Genomic DNA, 26,849 nt, shown 5'->3' with positions numbered 1-26,849 from the left:
TTCTACTAATTCCATATGCAAGACTGCATATGAGAAAACTACAATGGTATCTAAAAAGTGTTTGGACTCAACATTGCCACAGCCTGGAAACATTAATTACCCTCATTCCCTGCCTGCAACAGGAGTTTTGATGGTGGGCACAGGCCTGTCACCACAACAAGGGACAGCTATTCACTCTACCCACGGCCAGGCAGACACTAACAACAGATGCATCAGATTATGCCTGGGGGGGGGGCCCACATGGCAGGAAAATGTATTCAGGGAGCATGGCCAGCAAGCCAAATGCATCTTCATATCAGTCAAAAAGAGATGCTAGCTGTTCAGAATGCCCTGATAGCCTTCAAGGATCTACTTCATCTAGGACAACTGCTGGTAAAGACGGACAATACTACAGTCATGTGGCACATAAACAAGCAGGGAGGCACACATTCCTACCCCCTCTGCAGACAAGCCATGACTTTATGGAACACAGCATTGACTTATCAAGTACACCTGCAAGCACAATTCCTGCCAGGAAAGACAAATGCTGTGGCAGACGAACTAAGCAGAAATCTCAAGGATCCTCACGAGTGGAAACTAAGTCCATAAATCTTCAGCATGATAACAAGGAAATGGGGATGCCCAGATATAGATCTGTTTGCCTCCCCGCACAACTGCCAACTACAGAGATTCTGCACAAGGACTTATCACAAACAAGCATGGAAAATAGATGCCCTATCATTCAGCTGGAAAACCCTTACAGTATATGCCTTTCCTCCACTGCCTCTCCTCCCCAAGGTACTCATAAAGGTCAGACAAGAGAAGCCAAAAATGATACTGATTGCCCCAGACTGGCCACGCCAGCACTGGTACCCAATCCTAAAGAGCTTGTCTGAAGGCCCAGCCTGGACATTACCCCAAATTCCTCATTTGCTGACCCAACAAAACAATCAGATCCTGCACAGCCAACTCAGAACCCTAAATCTGGCTGCATGGCTGATAATGTAACCATTCAGAACTCGCCTCTCTCTAAAGCAGTTATGGATATTATTTTGGAGGCCAGGAGGCCCAGCACCAGAAAATCTTATACAGAAAAATGGAAGAGATTCTGTACTTGGAACCAGGCACAAGGAATGGACACACTTGTACCAAATATTCCTCAGATTTTACAATACCTAACTGAGATGCTGGACAAAGGCCTATCCTTCTCATCAATTAAGATCCATGCCTCTGCCATTTCAGCTCATTGCAATACGGATCCACCTATTTTTTCACATCCACTGCTAAGGCAGTACCTCAGAGGGGCCAAAAACATAAGACCTCCAAAGAGAGCTCCAACACCTGTATGGGACCTCAATTTTGTCTTGGAAAAGCTCACACTGCCTCTTTTTGAGCCGGCCAGTACAGCTGACATGAAATACTTATCATGGAAAACAGCTCTGCTCCTAGCAATAACCTCAGCAAGAAGAGTCTCAGAGTTACAGACACTAATGGCTGTGGAACCTTTTATTATTTTCCATCCGGACAGGGTTTCTCTAAGGACAAACCCAACATTTATGTCTAAGGTAGTGTCCAGTGTGGCTCTTAACCAAACCATTCATTTGCCTACCTTTTATCCAAACCCACAGAATAAGGGGGAGTGACTTCTGCATTATTTGGACATACACAGACAGCTACGCTTCGACTTGGACAAAACTAAAGCCTTCAGAAAGACTGAGCAGCTCTTAGTGGGATATGCTGCAGGATCGCAAGGAAAAGCTATTTCAAAGCAGACTATTTCAAAATGGATAGGCCACTGCATTCTTTTCTGCTATTCACAACATGGCAAATCAGTGCCTAAGGGCATTAGGCCACATTCAACCAGAGCAGCAGCCACTTCAACAGCCTTCCTCAGAGGAGTACCAACCAAGGACATTTTGGAGGCTGCAACTTGGACTTCAGTGCACACTTTTACAAAGCACTACTACTTACCTCTTTACTCTAAATCCAGAGCAGGCTTCGCCACTGCAGTTCTGCAGGGCCTCATAGCCACTCCTAATTCTATCTAGGCCCAGCCACCCAACCTCAGCTTTGGGATTCAACCCAAGTGTAATGACTGCAACAGTGACACACGATGAACATAGTACAGTTGTGTACCTACCATAAATGTAGATGTTCGAGTGTATTCACTGTTGCAGTCCAGGTTACCCTCCCTTCATCCCCCTTTCATTGCTGGGACTTATCTGTACTTCTCTATTCTGTACAACCTATGTGGTGCATTTGCTTGTAGATGAAGGTAATGTTTATGTTAGTGCATGCTTTTTTATGAGCAGAATTGTTAGCCTACCCTTTGGGGGGCACCTGACATCTGGGGCAAGCAAAACTGAAGAAAATGGTGTCGGCTGCATCTTTTATACCCCTGGCGCACTGACGTCAGGGAAGAGGCGACAGCAACCGACGCCGGACCTGGACTTTGGAATTCAAGCCGACTGTGGGTAACCTGCCAGCAGGAAAACCCAAGTGTAATGACTGCAACAGTGAATACACTCGAACATCTACATTTATGGTAGGTACACAACTGTACTTTCTCTTGGTTTGGGTGAGCTGTGAATCTTGGCAAACTGTCAAGTAATAGGATGTAGTTTGCTTTAGTATAGATTTTCTTCGTGTTTCACTGTTGCAGTCATCACCTGAGGGAGCTCCTTCTTTGTGTACGCATACTCTCCTCTGCCCCGTATTCACAAGGTTCTGTTCAAAATAAGAGAGGAGAGACCAAAGGCCATCCTCATTGCTCCAGACTGGCCCAGACAGCATTGGTACCCCTTATTACGCAGTCTGACCTTACAGCCCCCAAAGCTGCTTCCCCTGATGTCAGACCTCTTGACCCAGGAGAGGGGGAAGGTACTGCACCCAGACCTACAGACTCTCAAATTTCAACATGGCTTATACACTAAAAACTAACAAGGAGTCCCTCTTAAGCAAACCGGTCCTGTACATCACCACAGAGGCCAGAAGGCCCAGCACAATAAAATCATATGGAGAAAAATGGAAAAGATTCTGCTCCTGGAAACAATCAAAAGGGGGCAGTACCTTCCAACTTTCCATCCCTCTCATCCTGGATGACCTAGCAGAGTTGCTCAATAGTGGGCTCTCTTTCTCCTCTATTAAAATCCATGCCTTGGCCATCACTGCCCATTATGATTCTGACCCACTCCTCTTCTCTCATCCTTTGATTAAACAATTATTCAGAGAGGCTTTTAATATTAGGCCTCCCAGAAGGCCTCTGATGCCATCCTGGCACCTGAATTCTGTGTTAGAGAAACTAACCATCTGAAGTTGTTAATCTTCATTCATTCCTTACTGATGGGTTACCGGTTCTGTCCACGGAACCGAGCCGGCCTTATATCAAGCTCGCGTCAGCCAAAAACTCTCAAGCCAAGATCCTACCTATAATGCTCTGCTCATTGTTACCTGAGATCTCCTTTGCCGCATTGCTGTACAGCCGTGTCAAGCCACTCTCTCTCAGCTAAGTGAATAATTTCCAGAGAATACAAAAGAGGCAACACCACAGCAGATGTCAGTATGTATACGGAGATTTAATAAATCCAATAGTGCAAAACAATGAGCACTTTCATGTTATAAAAATGTTTCATCAGACTTTCATGCACATACATTATCCATTTCATTTAAATAGTAGCCTCATTTCATCAACATCCAATCACTTAATAAGATTAATTATGACATCACACTCCGCAAATAACTCTGTATAATCATAAAAACCTACTCAATTTTATATAATTCAGTTACATTTTATATAAGAAACATTTATATAAAAACATACTTTGTAGTAATTTAATTACATTTTATATAAAAGCATTTATATAAAATTAAAATTTTTAGCAAACAGTAAATAAAATAATCAAAGTGCTTAATTTGCATATGACCTAGCTGCTAGGAATGGTTTTAGTGTTATCTTGTCATTCAAACCACTCATTTTATGGGCTTGTAGGCATGTAATTCACTTGTTTTCTTGTCCCTCTGTGTGGTTTTTAGTATTACTTATCTACCAGTCTTTTTAATTAACTCCAAAGCTCTAGACCTAAAATTATGTGTCATGCCTTGGGTCAACACATACCTAGCCAGTGCATTATTTTCATCTTCTTTATTAATGGCATACATGTGCTCTCTCACTCTCTCCCTAAGGGTTCTGTTAGTCTTGCCTATACCTGGCATTGTGCCAGGAATATTAAGTCCCTTGTTTTGCAATCGGCATAATGTTTAAAAATATATTCTTGTCCAGTATCTGGATGAACACATTTATTATCACCTGCCATAGTAGGCATTGATTGCAACTTCTGCAGGCAACGTCCCCTGTATTTCAGAATGTTTGTTTGTTTGTGTCTTTCGGCTTTTCCCGGTTAGGGGTCGCCACAGCGGAACTCCGGTCCGCTATTGATTGGCAATAGATTTTTACATACTGGCTTGCCGGGCCTAACGCACAACCTTCATCCTTCAACGAAGGAACGCCCATTCACGCATGTCGCCACACAGAAGACGCTCTAACTGAGAATCGAATGGGCAACGTCTATGAGGCGACAATACTACCGCAGCACCACCACAAATCCTGCCATCCTCATAGCATAGCAATCTCTTTAAAAGATTTAGTGCTCCTATATGTACACCTCGGTCTTGTTCCTACTGTTGTTGAAATCAATGCCTATATATGGCAGGTGATAATAAATTTGTTCATCCAGTTACTGGACAAGAATATATTTTTAAACATTATGCCGATTGCAAAACAAGGGACTTAATATACCTGGCACAATCCCAGATATGTAAATCTTTTTATGAAGGCAAGACTAACAGAACCCTTAGGGAGAGAGTGAGAGAGAGCACATGTATGCCATTAATAAAGATGAAAATAATGCACTGGCTAGGCATGTGTTGACCCAAGGCATGACATAAGTTTAGGTTTAGAGTTTTTGGAGTTAATTAAAAAGACTGGTAGGATAGGTAATACTAAAAACCTCACAGAGGGACAAGAAAACAAGTGGATTATATGCCTACAAGCCCATAAATGAGTGGTTTGAATGACAAGATAACACTAAAACCATTCATAGCAGCTAGGTCATATGCACATTAAGCACTTTGATTATTTTTATTTATTGTTTGCTATAGAATGTAATTTTATATAAATGTAATTTTATATAATTTTTTGTATAAAATTTAATTAAATTACTATAAAGTATGTTTTTATATAAAAGTTTCTTATATAAAATGTAATTAAATTATATAGAATTGAGAAGTTAAGTGATTGGATGTTGATGAGATGAGGCTTCTATTTAAATTAAATGGAGAATGTATGTGCATGAAAGTCTGATGAAACGTTTTTATAACGTGAAAGCGCTCACTGTTTTGCACTATTGGATTTATTAAATCTACGTATACATATTGACATCTGCTGTGGTGTTGCCTCTTTTGTATTCTCTAGATTTTCGTATTGTTTTTTGAGAGGCACTTTGATCAGGACTGCTTTGTTTTTACTTTCTCTTAAGTGAATAATTTTTTGAAAGTTTCTATATTGTTAGAACTTTAAAAGTTTTCAATCAGTTAATATTACTATACTCCTACCCTATCATATCTTTAAGACTCTCTCCCTATAGATGTTCTTCGTGTTTCACTGTTGCAGTCGTCACATTTGGGTTATCTGCTTGCAGTAGCCCTCAGTCGCCCTGATTATCAGTCTTTGGTCCTGCTCCGGTTGCTGTCTCACCTTCCGTGACGTCAAGGTAGTCAGGGATGTAAAGTATGTAGCTGATGCCATTACATCACTCTTTCTTGCCGTGCGGTACCCAAAGCAGAAGCAGTTTGCAAGTGACGGTTGGCCGATTACTGAAATTTTCATTTTTGAGTTTCAGAACCGAAGTCTTCAACTAAACCTAAGTATCCCGTTGGGGAAACTTTTTCTTGCTCTTAACTGATGTCAGTAAAAGTTAATAATTTGTATTTCTTGTGGAAAGCAAATACCTCATAAAGATTTTCATTCGTACTGTATACCTTGCCTAGGCCCTGACCACGACTTATCTCGCTGTCGGTCTTGTGCCTTATTTAAGCAACGAACTATTCGTCATCAGTATATTTACGCTTCTAAATATTTTAGTACTCTGTTCAGTTATCCATATATCTCTTCGGTAAGCCATCTGGCTACCGACATTCAGAAAAAACGCAAAGATAAAGGCAGAGACAGGCCACCTAAGTCCAAAGCTGCCGACGACGTTTCTCCTAAGCCAGTCGCCATTTTTCCGGTACTCAGTGAGGTGCTTTTGCAGCCCCTAATATACCCGCTACTTCAGATTCGTAGGCCTCTACTGAGACCCATTCGGAGTCCGGTATGCTGCGAGATGCTTCAACTGTGGAACCTGCGGATGTCTCTACCTTTGATGGGTCCGGAGCCGCTGTGTAGGCACCGGCTTCTGAGGGTGTATTCAGGCCTACTGACTTGCATATTAAACTGACGCCATCTTCTTCTTCAAGGCCTAAAACTCGAACCATGGCTAGAAAATCGACGCCCAGACCCCATGGTCAGGCCTCTGTGCCTAAAAACAAATGATAAGAATCACTGAAGACCTTATTACTTTAATCAGGGGAAGCCAACCTTCCCCCTCTAAGAGACCTAGGACTGAATTTGCTTATGATACTTCTGACCAGGATTCTGAAATTTCTGTTTCCTCTAATGACCAGGATTTACCCTTATCTACCTATGAGGATTCTGATGCAGAGGACTCTATTCCCTCTGATTCCCCCCCAGAGGATTTCTCTTTTGGTGAAACCTTGTGTACTCCTAGGGTCATTTTCACTGGGAAAGCCAGGATTAATCTGATTCTAAAAAGAGGCTTAGGGACTTCTTACTCCTGCCTCAACACAGGCCTTTAGCTATCCCTCCTGTTCTGAACATTGATTGTTGATGATGCCTTTTCGGAATCTAGCTTGGCCCCTGACTCTCTACCTCCTGCTCCCAGAAAACTTGATAGATATTACAGGGTTCCTGACTCTCACAAGTTCCTTTTTAAAAATCCTACTGTGGCTCCTGAGACCATTTCACAGGGAACCAAGGGCATTCAGGCTGCTACTGCCAAAAATCCTACCCCCTCTGATAGAGACTCCAGGGCGCTGGATAGATGGGGTAAGAAGGTATACACTTCTGCAACCTTGGCCATTAGGGCCTTAAACCGCCAGTTTCATATGTTAAAGTATCAGCAGCATATTAGTGGATTTCTTAAACAGAAAATGATGTTGATTCCTGACTGTGCTGAAAATAAGGATTTACAGGATTTAATGCATTCTGCTGAGCAGGTTGGAAAACGTACTTTGCAGTGTGGTTTTGATTCACTAGAGGCATCTTGCAGGGTTGCTGTCACTGGGTCTGTACTTAGAAGGCATGCTTGGCTTAAGGAGCAATGTTTGCCAAATTGCTGGATGCTCCCTTAAATCAGGACCGCCTGTTTGGCAACAAAGCAGAAGTTCTTAAAAAGATGAAGGAAAAACCTAAATCTATGCAAACTGTTAAAGATTTCCTACAAGTACACCCTCCAGTATTTAGTAGGCATTGGCCCTCTAAGAATTGGTCCTTTCCTGCCTCTTCCAGGCCTTCTCAGTCCAAGCCCAGAACCAGCAGAACACCCAGGCTTCAGTCCCAGGGTGCGCACAGGACTAAGCAGTGGGAGGCTCCCACTTCCAAATCAGGGAGTAGTAAGACTCCCCCCTATGATAAGCTGTCTCAGTGACTTAACTTTAAAACTTCCAAGCACTTCTCAACTTACTGCTCCTTTAGGGGGAAAGATTGCTCTGCAGGCAAAAAACTGGGAACTCATTACCCAGGACAAATGGGTTCTAAATATAATTTCCCAAGGATACAGATTTCACTTCCACAAGTTACCAACCCCAAACAGTTGGCCAGAACTACCCCCAAGTCAGTGGGCAGAGGCTCAAAAGCAAGTACTCTCTCTCTTAAGCATAAAGGCTATTCAAACTGTAACAGAAGAGGAAAAGGGACAATGTTTCTACTCAAGACTTTTCCTGGTACCCAGAAAAGGCAACTCATGGTGTCCTGTCCTGGACTTTTCTATCTTAAACACCTTTTTGGTGATTCCAAAATTCAAGGTGCTAACTCTTCACCAGTTGCTTCCTGTGCTAGGCAAAGATGCCTGGTTGTCAACACTGGATTTAAAGGAAGCCTACTTGCACATCCCAATCAGGGAATCTTGCAGAAGATACCTACGCTTCAAAGCTGGCTACATGCACTGTCAGTTCTCTGCACTGTCCTTTGGCTTATCTACTGCGCCCAGGGTATTCACAAAGTGCCTAGCTCCTGTCATTGCATTTTGGAGGCAAAGAAATATTCAAATATACCCATACCTGGATGATTGTCTAATTCAGGCAGAAAGCCAGGGCATACTTTTGAATCATCTGGCATTTGTACAAAAGGAGCTAACTTGTCTGGAGTACACCATAAATGAAAAGAAATCACATCTGATACCCTGTCAAATTATATTCCTGGGAGCAAGCTTGAACACAACTTCCCAGATGGCTTTCCTCATGACAGACAAACACATTCATTTGACAACTTACTTCAAACTAATGGCCACAAAACCCTGCTATCTGCAAGGCAAATACTGCAAGCCTTGGGGTTCATCGCCTCCTGCATTCTACTAATTCCATATGCAAGACTACATGTGAGGAAACTACAATGGTATCTAAAAAGCCTATGTTGTCAACATTCTCAGGATCTAGAAGCAATGATTCCTATCATACCTTGCCTACTGTTAGAGTTCCTTTGGTGAGCAGAGGCCTGCCACCAAAACAAGGGACTACCATTCACTCTACCCCCTGCCGCCCAAACCCTAACAATAGACGCATCAGACTATGCATGGGGGGCTCACCTGGCAGGGAAGTGCATTCAGGGCAAATGGAACCCAAGTCAGATGCACCTGCATATCAATTAAAAATAAATGTTAGCTGTACTGAATGCTCTGACAGCCTTCAAGGACCACATTCTTCCAGGACAATTAATGGTAAAGACGGACAACACCACTGTTATGTGGTACATAAACAAGCGGGGGGGTACCCATTCTTACCTCCTCTGCAGACTAGCCATGGCTCTGTGGAACACAGCCTTGAGCTACAAAGTGCATCTACAGGCTCAATTCCTGCCAGGAATACTAAATACACTGGCAAACGAACTAAGCAGAAATCTCATGAACCCACACAAGTGTAAACTGGAACCAAAGACTTTCAACATGTTGGTAAATAAATGGGGGAGCCCAGATATAGACCTGTTTGCCACCCTCCAGAACTACCAGTTGGACATATTCTGTGCAAAGACTCCCCACAAACGAGCTTGGAAAGTGGATGCTCTGTTCTTCAGCTGGAAAAATCTGTCAGTTTATGCCTTTCCTCCTCTGCCTCTCCTCTCTAAAGTACTACTGAAGATCAAATAGGACAAACCAAGGATGATATTGATTGCACCAGACTGACCACGCTAACACTGGTACCCCCTCTTGCGCAGTGTGTCACTGCTGGCCCCATGGCACCTGCCTCAGACCCTACCCTGCTGTCACAGCAGGAGAGCCAGATTCTGCACCCTTAACTTCAAACCCTGAGCCTGGCAGCCTGACTAATTACCTAATCTCTCCGTTACCATCCCTCAGTAAACAAGTGTTGGATATAATTTTGGAGGCAAGGAGGCCTAGTACTAGAAAGTCTTATGCTGAAAAATGGAAGAGATTCTGTCCCTGGAACCAAACTCAAGGGATGGGCACAGCAGCACCCAATTTAGCACAGATTCTTCAGTATTTAACTGAGATGCTTCACAAGGGCCTTTCCTTTTCCTCCATCAAAATTCATGCCTTAGCCATGTCTGCTCATTACAACACAGAACCACCCCTCTTCTCTCATCCACTGCTCAAGCAGTTCCTCAGAGGGGCCAAAAAAGGAGAGCCCCAACTCCAGCCTGGGACCTTAACTTTGTATTGGAAAAACTCACTCTTCCTCCTTTTGAGCCAGCTACAAGTGCATATTTAAAATTCCTTTCTTGGAAAACAGCCTTCCTTTTAGCAATCACTTCAGCAAGAAGGGTATCTGAATTACAGGCCCTTATGGCAGTGGAGCCTTTCATCATCTTTCATGCGGACAGGGTGTCCCTCAGGACCAATCCCTCCTTCATGCCCAAGGTGGTATCCAGTGTGGCTCTTAATCAGTCCGTTCATTTGCCAACCTTCTTCTCTAATCCACAGAACAAAGGGGAGTGGATACTGCACTCCTTAGATGTGCACAGGCAATTAAGATTTTACTTGGACAGGACTAAACCTCAAAGGAAATCTGAACAGCTGCTGGTGGCATTTGCTGCAGGGGTAGAGGGAAAAACCATTTCTAAATGGATAGGCCATTGCATTCATTTCTGCTATACGCACCATGGAAAACCTATCCCACAGGGGATTAGACCCCATTCAACCAAGGCTGCATCTACCTCTACAGCCTTTCTCTGAGGTGTCCCTACCAGGGACATCCTAGAAGCTGCTACCTGGAGTTCTGTACATACTTTCACCAAGCATTACCATTTGCCAATTTTCTCTAAATCCAGAGCTGGCTTTGCCACTGCAGTCTTGCAGGACCTTATAGCTGGTCCTAATGCTATCTAAATTCCTCCTCCCATCCTTAGCTTTGGGAATCTACCCACATGTGATGACTGCAACAGTGAAACACAAAGAACATAGTACAGTTGTGTACACTTACCATAAATGTAGATGTTCAAGTGTATTCTCTTTTGCAGTCCTGGATGTTCATCGTGCATACAGCTGCAGTAATCACAGATGGGTTTTCAGCCGTCAGGCGGTCCCTCTGTCGGCCGAATTCCAAAGTCTTGGTCCGGCGTCGGTTGTCGTCGCTTACTCTTCTGACGTCAGTAAGGCCAGAGTATATAAGACACAGCCGACGCCATGTTCTTCAGTCTTTTTTGCCGCGCGGTGCCCGAAGCAGAAGCAGTTCGCAAGTGCCGGTCGGCCAGCTCCTGAATTACAAAAAAATTTGGAACCGAAGTCTTCTTTAAAGCTAAGTACCCGTTGAAACTTTTCTTGCCTCAGACCGATGTCAGAAAAAGTTAATAATTGCATTTCTTGTGGGAAGCAAATACCGCATAAGGATTTCCATTCCCGGGCCCAGACCACGACGTCTCGGGCTGTCGCTTTTGCGCTACCTTCAATAAACGCACTATCAAGCGTCGGGCGGAGTTCGCCCAACACTACTTTGGTAAAGCTTTTGATTATAAGATGTCGTCGGACACTCCGACTACCGTTTTGTCCAAAAAACGCAAGGAAAAGGACCGACACGCGAGACCCGCGGTACCCGCTGACACCACGCCAAAACAGGCTACACGTGGTCCGGTTCTCAGCGAGACGCCTTTGCAGTCCCTGACTACCGACGACATTCCTTTGGCGGTGTTCTCTGTACCAGAGACCGCTGGGTCCTCGGTCCTTTCCCAGACTTCAACCGAAGCCCCTGCTAATGTCGAGCCTACTAATGTGGACAGGTCCACCTCCACCCATGGTGTATTTAGGCCCTCATCTTCTTTTTCAATAAAGGCTTTTACTAAATCCAAAGCAGCCAGGCATCCCACGAGGCCTGTTGCACAGGGCCCATGCCTAAGAAACAGATGCTTAAAATGGCTGAGGATTTTATTACTCTTATCAGAGGTTCTCAGCCCCCTCCTGACAAGAGACCCAGAGTGGAGAAAGAATCTCCCTCTTCTGATCAGGGATCCATTTTATCAGAACATTCTGATGCAGAGGAACACTCTTACTCCCCTTTTGAGGATTCGGATGCAGAACAGTCCATTCCTTCTGTATCCCCTCCTGAGGATTTTTCTTTTGGGGAAACCTTGCACACTTTGAGGGAACACTTCCATTGGGAAGGCCAGGACTTTTCAGATTCCAAGAAAAGACTTAGGGAATTTCTTTGGTTACCTCAGCACAGACCTCTGGCTATACCCCCTGTTTTGGATGTACTGGATGATGTCTATTCGAGGCTTGCCTTAACCCTGATTCTCTGCCTCCTGCACCAGTAAAACCTGATAGGTATTACAGAGTACCCAGCTCTCACCAATTTCTCTACAAAGGCCATAATGCTGACCCTGAAACCATTTCACAAGGCCCCAAGGGATTAAAGGCCTCCACTGCCAAGAATCCACTCACTGCAGAAAGGGAATCCAGATCTCTAGAAAGGTGGGGTAAAAAGGTATATACCTCGGCCACCCTAGCCATGAGGGCCTTAAACTGTCAGTTTCATATGATTAAATATCAACAGTACCTGTTATCACAATTAAGGAACAAAATGTCTCAACCTGAACAACCAGATTTAAAAGAGTTACAGGATATGATGCATAGTGCGGAGCAAGTGGGTAAACACACCTTACAATGTGGTTATGATGCACTAGAGGCTTCCAGTAGAGCGGCTGCCACAGGATCAGTCATTCGCAGGCATGCCTGGCTTAGGGAACAAAATTTACCTGATCATGTGAAAGCTAAACTTCTTGATGCTCCTTTACAAAAGGATGTATTATTTGGTACTAATGCTGAGGACATACTACGGAAAATGGAAGAAAAAGCCAAATCTATGCAAACTGTCAAGGCTTTCTTACAGGTCCAACCACCACGCTTTAGCAGAAATTGGCCTTCAAAAACTGGTCCTTTCCAGCCACTGACAAGCCCCAAAGAGGTAGATACAGACGACAAGGGGCAGAGGGCAATCACAAGGATCATATAGAGGCAGACAATGGCAATCTCCAGCACCAAGAGGTGGTGAAGACAGTGCACAACAATACAGGAAGCAAACCCAATGACTCCCTCATTTCCATGCCAAGCAAGTCTCAGCTGACAGCACCTTTGGGAGGAAACTAGCATTATTTGCAAGCAATTGGCATATTGTCACAACAGACAAATGGATACTGGACATTATAAACAGAGCCTACAAATTTCAACTTCACACTCTTCCAAACATGAGAGGCATGCCAAACCTGCCACAAAATCAAAGGGCAGAGGCACAACTGCAAATTTCAAAGCTCCTAAACATGAGAGCTATACAAATATACCTACACTCCAACAAGGTCAAGGTTTTTATTCAAGACTTTTTCTGGTACCAAGAAAAGGAACCGACTGGAGACCCATTTTGGACTTATCCATCCTAAACATATTCCTACTCGTGCCAAAATTCAAGATGCTCACATTACAGCAACTTCTTCCCATGCTGGGCAAGGAGTTTTGGCTGGTAACATTGGACCTCAAGGAGGCATACCTGCATGTCCCAATCAGACAAAGCTGCAGAAGATACCTCAGATTTCTTGCAGGTTCAATCCACTATCAATTCTCTGCACTGCCCTTTGGCTTATCTACTGCCCAGAGTATTCACAAAGTGCCTGGCATCAGTGATTGCCTACTGCAGACTTCAAGGGATACAAATTTACCCTTATCTGGACGACTGCCTGATCCAAGCGGACAGCAAACGATACTACTGGAACATCTGGCTTATGTGACACGGTTACTGCTTTCTCTGGGATATACCATCAACAAGGAGAAATCAAGACTAACACCATCTCAGAAAATAACCTTCCTGGGTGCCAACTTGGACACAAACACCCAGATGGCATATCTTATGCCAGAAAAACAAGGGCAACTATCTCAGCACTTCAAAACACTAGCAAAAAGTACCAGGCTTACTGCAAAGAAAATCCTGCAGGCTCTGGGATTCATGGCATCTTGCATTCTTCTAATCCCATGTGCAAAGCTGCATATGAGGAAACTTCAATGGTACCTAAAAAATCTATGGTCTCAACACAGTCACAGTTTGGAAGCAATTATACCAATAATTCCATGTTTGCAAAAGGAATTTCTATGGTGGGCCCAAGCATGTCAAGTAAACACAGGCCTTCCATTCTGCAAGCCTCAAGCAAAACAAGTCATAACCACAGACGCTTCAGATTATGCCTGGGGGGCGCACATGAAGGACAGGTTCATTCAGGGCAGATGGTCCCAAAAGGAAAAGCACCTTCACATCAATCAAAAAGAAATGCTAGCAGTGATAAATGCAATTACAGCTTTCAAGGTCTTCCTGCATCCAGGACAATTACTGATCAGAACAGACAACACCACAGTAATGTGGTACATAAACAAACAAGGAGGAACACATTCATACCCCTTGTGCAGACTAGCCATGACTCTTTGGAACTTGGCTTTGGAAAGACAAATCGAACTTCAAGCACAGTACTTGCCAGGACTGGAAAACACACTGGCAGACACTCTAAGCAGAAATATGACAGATCCACACGAATGGAAGTTACATCCTCAGGTGTTTACAGAGATAATCCAAGCGTGGGGAGGCCAGACATAGATCTTTTGCCTCCCACAGGAACCATCAACTGAAAAGTTTTGTTCAAGGACCTTTCATCCAAAGGCCTGGAAAGTGGACGGCCTTTCATTCAGTTGGACAGCATGGACAGTTTATGCATTCCCACCTCTGCCCCTTCTGCCCAAGGTGCTTTTGAAAGCAAGAACAGACAAACCGAGGATGATACTGATTGCTCCAGATTGGCCAAGGCAACACTGGTATCCACTCCTGAGGAGCCTAACACATACTCCTCCCTGGTCCCTGCCTCTAATGCCTCTCCTACTGACTCAGAACAGCTACAAAACTCTTCACAGTCAGCTGAAAACACTCAACCTCGCTGCATGGAAAATTCCTTGACACCACAACAGTCCCTACTCTCCAAGGAGGTGCAGGATGTCATTTTGGAGGCCAGAAGACCATCTACTAGAAAAGCTTACTCTGCAAAATGGAAGCGGTTTTGCTGTTGGAATGAGAAAAGAGGCCAGGACCCTAGAAAATTGAACTTGCCTCAGGTTTTACAGTACCTAGCTGAACTGCTGAACAGTGGACTTTCATTTTCTTCCATAAAAATACATGCCTCAGCCATTTCTGCAGAATTCAACACGGATCCTCCTTTATTCTCTCACCCACTCTTACGACAGTTCCTCAGAGGGGCTAAGAATATAAAACCTCCAAGGAAGCAACCAATACCAGCCTGGAACCTTAATTACATACTAGAAAAATTAACATTGCCTCCCTTTGAACCTGCTGCCTCAACAGATCTGCAACATTTGTCCTGGAAAACAGCTTTCCTTCTGGCCATCACTTCAGCTCGTAGGGTTTCTGAACTACAGGCCCTCATGGCGGTGCAGCCCTTCCTCATCTTCCATCAGGACAGGGTTTTCCTTCGCCAACCCATCTTTTATGCCAAAAGTGGTATCCAGGGTAGCCTTAAATCAAGCCATACACCTACCTACCTTTTATCCTAACCCTCAAAACAAAGGGGAGAGGCTGCTTCACACTTTAGACATCCATAGGCAGCTACGTTATTATTTGGACAGAACAAAGTCCTTCAGGAAATCAGAACAACTTTTGGTGTCCTATGCCGAGGGGCTCAAGGGAAACCAGTTACCAAACAGACCATTTCCAAGTGGATTGGCCACTGCATACGGTTTTGTTATTCCTATCATGGGAAATCTGTCCCTACTGGTATCCGATCTCACTCCACCAGGGCCACAGCCACCTCTACAGCCTTCCTCAGAGGTTCCTACTAAGGATATTTTGGAGGCAGCCACTTGGAGTTCTGTACATACCTTCACAAAACACTACCACCTACCCTTATATTCCAGAACAAGAGCAGGCTTTGCCACTGCTGTTTTGCAGGGCATTCTGGCTCAACCCAGTTCCTCATAGTACCTACCACCCTATGCATAGCTTTGGGACTCTACCCATCTGTGATTACTGCAGCTGTATGCACGATGAACATAGTACAGTTTTGTACCTACCATAAATGTAGATGTTCGAGTGCTAATACAGCTGCAGTACAGGTTTCCTCCCTCCTTCCCCACTTGGTAAAGGCATGGGGCCTAACAACCTCTTCATACCACCTGACTGGGTTATCCTGCTATGTTTTATTTGCTTGCTTACACTGATTTTGCATTACATTGCATTGCCTGCATATGTAGATAAGCCTTATTTATGTATTGCCTTCCTTTTGGGGGCACCTGACATCTGGGGCAAGAAAGACTGAAGAACATGGCGTCGGCTGTGTCTTATATACTCTGGCCTTACTGACGTCAGAAGAGTAAGCGATGGCAACCGACGCCGGACCAAGACTTTGGAATTCGGCCGACCGAGGGACCGCCTGACGGCTGAAAACCCATCTATGATTACTGCAGCTGTATTAGCACTCGAACATCTACATTTATGGTAGGTACAAAACTGTACTTTACCCTCCTTCCAGCCCCCTGACTTCTTTTGGCTATACCTCTACTCTCCTTTACTATGCTTGAAAGCTTTTTGGTGTATTTGCTTTTTTGTTGGAGGCATAACCTTGTGTGTGTGTGTGTGTGTGTTTTTTATATATATATATATATATATATATATATATATATATATATATATACAACTCCAAAACTTGTCGGTGCACGTATGGTTGCCGTGCACGAACCAAAACAGCTATGCAGCCAAGTTACACATCACCAAACTAGGTTCAGCACCCGCTCTTATGCCGGACTGGCATGAATAAACAGAAAAACAATGAAACCAAGTGGATTTTTTAAGGCTTTATTTCGCCTCCTGGTCTGCCCCACAGACCGGTTTCGCTTGTCTAAGCGTCATCAGTGTGTCATATGACGGCACCACGTACAATTTATATTTTACTTTGCTTCCTCCTTAGTTAAAGGAGCCATCCTCATTTCATACATACTCATACTAGTATATCACTCAAAAACCACCAAAATACATACAAACATGGAAATGAAACGCTAATTCACTATTTATAACTAAATACAAAATTATTTTCAGACTCCCTACAAATATATTGATGTCTATTATGTACAATTGGGTTAAAAAAACCCTTAAACCCTACATGTGCCTCATATTAAATATATGCCTACAACTACTATTTATTGGTTAAACATTTATATTACCAGTGTTCATTTAATCCTGGCTTAAACAATGCCCCTAAATTGACTATCCATCTGCGTTCCTTCTCTGTTAATATTTTATGTTTCAGTGATTCACTATCTATATTGTCAGCCACCTTGTCAATTCCAACAAAGACAAAATGAGCCTGGGGATGCTGTATAATATGCTTATACAGCGCACTTCTATTCCTTTTGCATTTAATATCACTGATATGGACTGCCATCCTTGATTTTAACTTACAGGATGTCTGTCCTATGTAGAAGGCGCCACACTGACAAATAGCCATATATACTACCCAAGGGGTATTGCATGTCACTAGACCTCCTATATCATAGACTTTACTAGTATTAGTGGGCGTAAAGATACAGTCTTAGACATTAATTTACAGAATTTACAGTGACCACAATATGTACTCCCCTTTATCTGTAGGCCTACCTCTTTAGTTTTAATGCCTTTTTTGTAAGCAGTAAAATACTGTCCTATAGATTTACCCTTTCTATAGCTATATAGGCATTTAGGTCCTAGTATACTAGCCAGGTACGGATCATTCAATAATATATCCCAGTATCTATCTACTACTTGTTGTATTCTACTAGTGTTGTTTGCATACATTGTAACAAATCTAATCACTTCAGGTGCTTCCATATTACCTCTATCTTTTTCGATTAACAATTTATTTCTATCCATTTGATGTATTTCGGTCTTGGCCTGCTCAATATTTCTAACCAAATAGCCCCTAGCTTTAAACCTATCACTTAAGTCATTTTCCTGTCTAGAGTATTCAGTAGTTGTAGAACATATTCTTTTTATGCGTTGAAACTGTGCTTTGGGTATGTTTTTAATTACATGTGGCGGGTGACAACTATTGGCATGTAGAATGGAGTTTATTGAAAAAGGTTTACGGTGCAAGGTGGTAGTTATTGTTCCATCTACCAACTTGGTTACATTTACATCCAAAAAATCCACCGTAAATAATTCTAATTTACCTGTAAAAATAATTCCGAACTCATTGGAATTTAAATATTTTTTGAAACAATGCCATTTCGTCATACTCCCATCCCATATTACCCAACAATCGTCTAGGTACCGACGCCACATTATTAACTCCCCCTTATATGGAAATCCTTCATGATAGATATAACATTCCTCCAGGTAGCCCATGAAGAGGTCCGCATATATGGGAGCAAATGTTGCTCCCATAGCTGTCCCCTTTACCTGTAAATACCATTTATCATTGTATTTAAAGGCATTATGTTTTAATACCAGTCCTAGGATCTCTAGTAAGAACTCCATTTCTGATGGCTTGTAATTGCCTGATTTATTCATCCAATACTTAACAGCTGCTATCCCTACCTGATGTGGGATGCTAGTATAAAGTGATTGAACATCTAGATTAGCTATGACTAGGATGGCTAGTGATACCACCAAGGTTATAACCAAAGCAGACAAGGGGGGTGCTACAGTTATTTGGGATAGGGAAGATTATGAAGCTAAAGCAGGCAAGCAATTAGCTGACCCTATCTTTTATAGCCCCTTGCCTATAGATCCAACTAGTGGGTTCAAATCTATCATATTAACCTATTTAAATAAGGCAGTGCAAGAACAACTAATTACCCAAGAATTAGCAGAACAACTGACGGTAGATAGCCCTACATTTCAATACTTTTATTTAGTCCCTAAAATACATAAAACAATATATCCTCCTCCAGGTAGACCCATAGTGGCAGGTAGGGGCTCCTTAACAGAACCTTTATCAGAGTATCTAGAAAGAAAATTTAAACCAGTGTTGAATTTAGTGAGATCTAGAATAAAAAACACTACTGAATTCCTTGTATTGATGGACGATTTACAAATATCCAATCATAGTTTAATGGGAACACTAGATGTTCAATCACTTTATACTAGCATCCCACATCAGGTAGGTACGGTGGATTTTTTGGATGTAAATGTAACCAAGTTGGTAGATGGAACAATAACTACCACCTTGCACCGTAAACCTTTTTCAAAAAACTCCATTCTACATGCCAATAGTTGTCACCCGCCACATGTAATTAAAAACATACCCAAAGCACAGTTTCAACGCATAAAAAGAATATGTTCTACAACTACTGAATACTCTAGACAGGAAAATGATTTAAGTGATAGGTTTAAAGCTAGGGGCTATTTGGTTAGAAATATTGAGCAGGCCAAGACCGAAATACATCAAATGGATAGAAATAAATTGTTAATCGAAAAAGATAGAGGTAATATGGAAGCACCTGAAGTGATTAGATTTGTTACAACGTATGCAAACAACACTAATAGAATACAACAAGTAGTAGATAGATACTGGGATATATTATTGAATGATCCGTACCTGGCTAGTATACTAGGACCTAAATGCCTATATAGCTATAGAAAGGGTAAATCTATAGGACAGTATTTTACTGCTTACAAAAAAGGCATTAAAACTAAAGAGGTAGGCCTACAGATAAAGGGGAGTACATATTGTGGTCACTGTAAATTCTGTAAATTAATGTCTAAGACTGTATCTTTTACGTCCACTAATACTAGTAAAGTCTATGATATAGGAGGTCTAGTGACATGCAATACCCCTTGGGTAGTATATATGGCTATTTGTCAGTGTGGTGCCTTCTACATAGGACAGACATCCTGTAAGTTAAAATCAAGGATGGCAGTCCATATCAGTGATATTAAATGCAAAAGGAATAGAAGTGCGCTGTATAAGCATATTATACAGCATCCCCAGGCTCATTTTGTCTTTGTTGGAATTGACAAGGTGGCTGACAATATAGATAGTGAATCACTGAAACATAAAATATTAACAGAGAAGGAACGCAGATGGATAGTCAATTTAGGGGCATTGTTTAAGCCAGGATTAAATGAACACTGGTAATATAAATGTTTAACCAATAAATAGTAGTTGTAGGCATATATTTAATATGAGGCACATGTTGGGTTTAAGGGGTTTTTTAACCCAATTGTACATAATAGACATCAATATATTTGTAGGGAGTTTGAAAATAATTTTGTATTTAGTTATAAATAGTGAATTAGCGTTTCATTTCCATGTTTGTATGTATTTTGGTGGTTTTTGAGTGATATACTAGTATGAGTATGTATGAAATGAGGATGGCTCCTTTAACTAAGGAGGAAGCAAAGTAAAATATAAATTGTACGTGGTGCCGTCATATGACACACTGATGACGCTTAGACAAGCGAAACCGGTCTGTGGGGCAGACCAGGAGGCGAAATAAAGCCTTAAAAAATCCACTTGGTTTCATTGTTTTTCTGTTTATTCATGCCAGTCCGGCATAAGAGCGGGTGCTGAACCTAGTTTGGTGATGTGTATATATATATATATATATATATATATATATATATATATATATATATAGGTCTACTACTAAACACCGACACGACGATTCCCCGACACAAAACTCACCGACGCCAAATAACCGACATCACACAAACCCGACAACGCAAAACACCGAACATCATTACACCGACACACAGAAAGTAAACAACACACTACACTACATAGCATACACACTAGCCCTGACCCAAACCCTAACCCTAAGGTCCGACACTATCGCACACTTCACCTACCTGCACCCTAACCCTAACTCACTTAACCCACCCCTAGCCCAAGCTCCAACACTAGCACACATCACCTACCTGCACCCTAACTCACTTAACCCACCCCTAGCCCAAGCTCCGACACTAACGCACACATCACCTACCTGCAGCCCTAGCCTAACTCACTTAACCCGTCCCTAAACTACAGTCCCTCACTAACACACACTTACCTTACCCGAACCATACCTCCGACACAAACACACACTCACCTTTCCCACAGCCTAAGCCGACATCCCACAATCTCAAGCACTTACCTGACCGCTCCTAACTCCGTCACCATCGCACACTTACCGGGTCGCGATCGCACATTCCCTTGTCGGTCTTTCCGCTGTCGGCAAATAACCCTGTCGGTAAACTTACCTGTCGGTCATCTCGCGTCGGTGAATATTCTGTCGGGGAATCGTCGTTTCGGTCATTAGTCGTAGACCCATATATATATATATATATATATATATATATATAATGTTTAATTGCTTCCCATTAGGGGTGCACCTGACATCTGGGGCAGCTGACGTCACGGAATATGAGACAGTATCCGATGCAGGACCCAAGACTTTGATAATCAGGCCAACAGAGGGCTACTTGCAAGCAGATAACCCAAATGTAATGACTGCAACAGTGAATACACTTGAACATCTACATTTATGGTAAGTGTACACAACTGTACTTTTCTTTCCCTTTATTACCCTTTTTCTTACTTTTGAGGTAATTCTTCATTACCATCGTTGGTAATCCTTCCTTTTGCTCTTCTTACCCTTCTGGGTAGCCTTCTTAACTCTTTGGTACTGTCGTTCTTCTCCACATCATTATGTCGGACAAGAAAAGTAGTGTTGGTTTCAAACAGTGTGAGGATTGCGGCCGTAAGTTAACTCTTTCTGATGGCCTTGATTTATGTGTCTGTTGGTTGAATGTCTCCCACCTTACAGTGGATCCCCCATGTGGGATTTGTAGAAATTTTTCGACCAGGACTCTCAAAGAAAGAACAAGTTAATCCAGAAAGCTTTCCTCAAAACTCTTTTCTGTGAGGCTATCTCTGGGTCGGAGGGCTCCCTCCCTCCTGCTAAACCCTTAAGAGGCATTCTTCTTCTTCCTCCTTGAGGTCCCTCACTTCATCTCCCTCTGGAGATTGCAGGGAGTCAACTCATAAGAAGTTAAACATTTCTAATTTGGTGCTGCCACTTGTGACCCTTTCGGCTGCAGGCTCGGCACTGCCCCCATTGATTCTTGTTCCAGCTATGTCCTGTTTATCCCCACCGGCACCGGTGTTCCCGATGGAGACACTTACGGCTCCAACAGTTTAGTCGCAGCCTTTACTGCCACTGTGTCTGCAGGTACAGTTTCCTTCGGCACAGTTGGTGCAATCTCTTTGTGCCCCGAGTTTGACGATACTGTCCTCTATGGTGCAGACACCTTCGGCACCGACATGCTCTTCAGTGCAGTGCTTTCCGGCACTGTCATTATTACCGATGCAGACACCTTCCTCGACGGCACCATACTCATTGGTGCAGACACTTGCCTTTACGGTACAGACACCTTTGACTTCTATGGCGCTGCCTTTGTTGGCACAGACTACCTTGACACCATTCTCCTCGGTGCAGACACCCTCGGTTCCGGGCCCTGCCCCACTCGAACTAGCAAGGACCAAGTACTCAACTTCTTTGGATCCATTTGTTGGTAGCCAATATAGCCGTTTTCTAGAAAGGCCAGAATCACCTTCAGGTTTCTTTATGAGGTTGACCAGGAGCCTCCCTGAACAAGATGTGTTGCGGTTTGTTGACCAGTTGCTTGTGGCCAAGGGTCTCTGTCAACTGTCTAAAGCTACATTCCCTCTTTCAGGTGAACATATTTCTCCTGAGACTTCAGCGTACACTCCTCCTTCGACTTCCATGCAAGCATCAAAGCCCCTTCCTCCGACAGCAGCTTCCCTCCCTCCAACCCCAGTAGTGGACCTCACTTTGGAGCAGGAGTCATCCTTGTGGCCCTCGGTGCACTGGGCATCAGGCTGTTCTCAGGCTAGTGGCTGTGTCGTGGGGGAAGGCATTCTTGGTTCCACGCCACTTTTTTCTATGGCACCCTCCAGGAATCTTCCCTCCCTCACACTCTACAGCCCTCTTGAGTCTCCTGGTCTGGGGGTTGGCTTGTCAGAGCGGGGTGTGACCCCAGTTCTGAGGTTGTCATGCTCTGTTCCGGGTTCCCATTCCTCTTTGGGTGGTCTGGCCTTCCAGGCCATGGAGAGGGTGCTTGCCTCCACTGGAGTCCTCTCCCCCCTCTGTGCTGCAACTGTCACAAACCACAACCACCTGACACCGAGCAGAAAGACCTCAGGTTTCTCCCCCTCAGGAGACCCCCTCTTTGCAGTCTTCCCCAGAACTCCCCACTGAGGAAGTACCTCACAAGGTTTCGTTCAAGAGGAAGCACATGAGCTCCACTGAGGAGTCTTTGACCGAAGATACTTTGATGACGGGGAAGGGTCACCCTCTGATGAGGTGTCCTTTGGTGACATCCTCGAGATCCTAAGACAGAGGGATGACTGGAAGTCCTCCAATCCTTCCAAAGAGGAATCTGTATTCCTGCAGGCCTTTCGTGCCCAGCCCCCTACCTCTTGGGTTACCCCGCCGGCCGATAAGCTTGTCCATCTCATCGTTCAGCATACATGGAAGTGTCCTGACACCTTGGAAGCTATACCATGGAGGCCTGACAAGATCTCATCTCTCCCAGCCGACTATCCCCATTGGTCAGAAGGTCTTCCAGTAGATGCCATGGTGGTGGCGGCTGCAACCAAGAAAGACTTGGCAGAAGAGAGCCAGACTGTCCATCCACCCAACAAGGAGTCCTGGGCAATAGATAGACTCGGGAAGCTTGTGTTTGCTTCATCAACCTTTGCCGTAAGGTCCTTGAACTATTTGGCACACTTTATAAGGCTCCAGAGGGATCTTGTCAACCGGCGCTCTGAAACCTTGGCAGGAGCTGATGTTCTTCATGTTTCACTGTTGCAGTCATTACATTTGGGTAATCTGCTGGCAGGTTGCCCTCAGTTGGCCTGAATAACAAAGTCTTGGGTCCTGCATCGGTTGCTTTCTCCTCTTCCATGACGTCAGGGGTATAAAACATGCAGCCGATGCCATTTTAATCTGTCTTTCTTGCTGCACGGTGCCCGAAGCAGAAGCAGTTCGCAAGTGCCGGTCGTCCGACTCCTGAAATTTTCGTATTCGAGTTTCAGAACCGAAGTCTTCAACTAAAGCTAAGTACCCAGTTGGGGAAACTTTTTCTTGCTCCTTACTGATGTCAATAAAAGTTAATAATTGCATTACCTGTGGGAAGCAAATACCTCATAAGGATTTTCATTTGTACTGTACTCCTTGCCTAGGCCCTGATCACAACGTGCCTTGCTGTCGGTTTTGTGCTAAATTTAACCAACGCACTATTAACCGTTGGTATATTTTTGCTTCTAAATATTTTGGTTCAGGATTTAACTACCCTGAAATGTCGTTGGTTATCAATTCGACTACCGGAGTTCACAAAAAACGCAATGAAAAAGACAGAGACAGACGATCGAGGTCCAAAACCGACTAAGCTTCTCCTACTTCAGTTGCCTGTTCACCGGTAACCGACTCAGTGAGACACTTTCGCAGCCCCTGATACCCGCTACTTTTGAGTCGCAGGCTTCTAAAGAGACCCATTCAGAGTCCGGTATGCCACGAGATTCGCAAAGTATTGAACCTGCGGATGTCTCTCCCTTGGATGGGTCCGGAGCCACTGAGCAGGCACCGGCTTCTGAGGGTGTTTTCAGGCCTCAACATTTCTACCTTAAACTGACGCCAGCAACAAAAACAAGGTCAAAAACAACTTCTATGTCTAAAAAACCTTCGCATGAGCCACGTGCTCAGGCCCCTATACCTAAAAAACAGATGATCAAAATGGCTGAGGATTTAATTACCTTGATCAGGGGATCCCACCCCACCCCCCCCCTTGCTAAGAGGCCTAGGCAAGGCACTGATTATGAATCTTCAGATCAGGTTTCCATTTCTTCTGATTCCTCTTGTGATTAGGAATTTTCTATTCCACCCTATGAGGATTCTAATGCAGAGGAATCCATGCCGTCTGCATCTCCTCTTGAGGATTACTCTTTTGGAGAGACTTTGCATACTTTAAGGGAACATTTTCATTGGGAGAATCAGGACTTCTCTGAATTAAAAAAGAGGCTTAGGGATTTCCTTCTTCTTCCTCAACATAGGCCTTTGGCAATACCCCCTGTATTAGACATTGTTGATGATGTGTTCTCGGAATCAAGCATGGCTCCTGATTCCCTGCCTTTGGCTCCTAGTAAGCCAGACAGATGTTATAGGGTTCCTGACTCCCACAAATTTCTTTTCAAAAATCTTGCTGCTGATCCTGAGACTATTTCTCAGGGTCCTAAGGGTGTTTAGGCTTCTACGGCCAAACATCCTACCCCTTCTGATAGAGATTCCAGGGCGCTGGATAGATGTGTTAAGAAGGTTTATACGTCTGCAACCTTGGCAATCAGGGCTTTAAACTGCCAGTTTCATATGCTTAAATATCAACAGCATGATATGGGCTTACTGAAACAGAAAATGATGTTGATTTCTGATTGTGTAGAAAATAGAGTTACGGGATTTATTGCATTTAGCAGAACAGGTTGGAAAGCATACTTTGCAGTGTGGACTTAATTCCTTGGAGACCTCTTGTAGGGTCACCGTTACTGGATCTGTGATTAGAATGCATGCCTGGCTCAAGGAGCAAAATTTGCCTGATCATGTTAAAGCTAAATTGTTGGATGCCCCTTTGCAGCATGATACTCTGTTTGGTAATAAGGCAGAAGAGGTTTTAAAGAAAATGGAAGAGAAAGCTAAATCTATGCAAACTGTAAAAAATTTCTTGCAAGTGCAGCCAATCAGATTCAATAGGCACTGGCCTACTAAAAATTGGTCCTTTCCTGTGTCCAACAGAGCCACTCAGGGCAAACCCAGGTGCTCAAAATGCTCCAGATATCAATCACAGAGTTCATACAGGTCAAAGCAATGGGGTGCCTCCACCTCCAAATCTGGAGGAAACAAAGCACAACCCTACAGTAAGCAGTCTCAATGACTTTCCTGTACCATCTCCAAGCACTTATCTTTTGGCAGCCCCCTTGGGGGGGAAACTAGCACTTCATGCTCAAAATTGGCAATTAATTACCCAGGACAAGTGGGTATTAAACATAGTATCCCAGGGGTACAGATTTCATTTCCCTACTTTGCCAATTCCAAATGGATGGCCGGATCTGCCACAAAACCAGTGGGCAGAGGCCCAGAAACAAGTCATGTCCCTCATGGATATCAGGGCTATTCAACCGGTACCAGAAAAGGAAAAAGGACAAGGATTTTATTCAAGACTTTTCCTGGTACCCAGAAAAGACTATTCATGGCATCCAATACTGGACTTATCGATTCTGAACACGTTCCTGGACATTACAAAATTCAAAATGCTGACTTTACAACAGCTACTGCCTATGCTAGGCAAGAATGCGTGGTTATTAACTCTAGACTTAAAAGAGGCATACCTGCATATCCCAATAAGGGAATCCTGCAGAAGATACCTCCGCTTCAAAGCAGGTTTTTTGTATTACCAATTCTCTGCACTGCCCTTTGGCTTATCTACTGCGCCCAGGGTCTTTACAAAGTGCCTGGCACCAGTAACTGCATTCTGCAGACAAAGAAACATTCAAATTTATCCTTATCTGGACGATTGTCTCATTCAAGCAGAGTACAAGGACACCCTTCTTCAACATCTGGCATTTGTAAAAATGCTTCTAGCATGCCTAGGGTACACCATAAACTAAAAGAAATTACAACTGGTACCCTCTCAAATAATTACATTCCTGGGTGCAAGCTGGAATACAACTGCCCAGATGGCTTACCTCACACCAGACAAACAAAGGCAATTGACAACATACTTCAAACAAATGTCAGAAACCCAGTTATCTGCAAGACAAATTCTGCAGGCTTTAGAGTTCATGGCATCCTGCATTCTACTAATTCCATATGCGAGACTACATATGAGGAAACTTCAATGGTACCTAAAAGTTTATGGAGTCAACATTGTCACAGCCTGGAAACAATGATTCCTCTAATTCCCTGCCTACAACAGGAGTTTCTTTGATGGGCAGAGACATGTCACCAAAACAAGGGACT

The 26,849-nt window shown here is 43.5% G+C and overlaps 1 protein-coding gene across 4 annotated transcripts in view; it reads left to right on the top strand.

Annotated features, from left to right (window-relative positions):
• The window catches only part of UBN2 (ubinuclein 2), a 2,968,476-nt gene that overhangs the window by 2,031,421 nt on the left and 910,206 nt on the right, over nucleotides 1-26,849 (top strand). The gene's annotated exons all lie outside the window — the stretch shown is intronic.

Source organism: Protopterus annectens, chromosome 1.part1, assembly GCF_019279795.1.
Source record: "Protopterus annectens isolate FY-2018-M chromosome 1.part1, PAN1.0, whole genome shotgun sequence".
Classification (NCBI taxonomy): Eukaryota; Metazoa; Chordata; order Ceratodontiformes; family Protopteridae; genus Protopterus; species Protopterus annectens.
The sequence above is the reverse complement of the archived record's forward strand: the minus strand, read 5'-3'. Positions and strand labels throughout refer to the sequence as shown.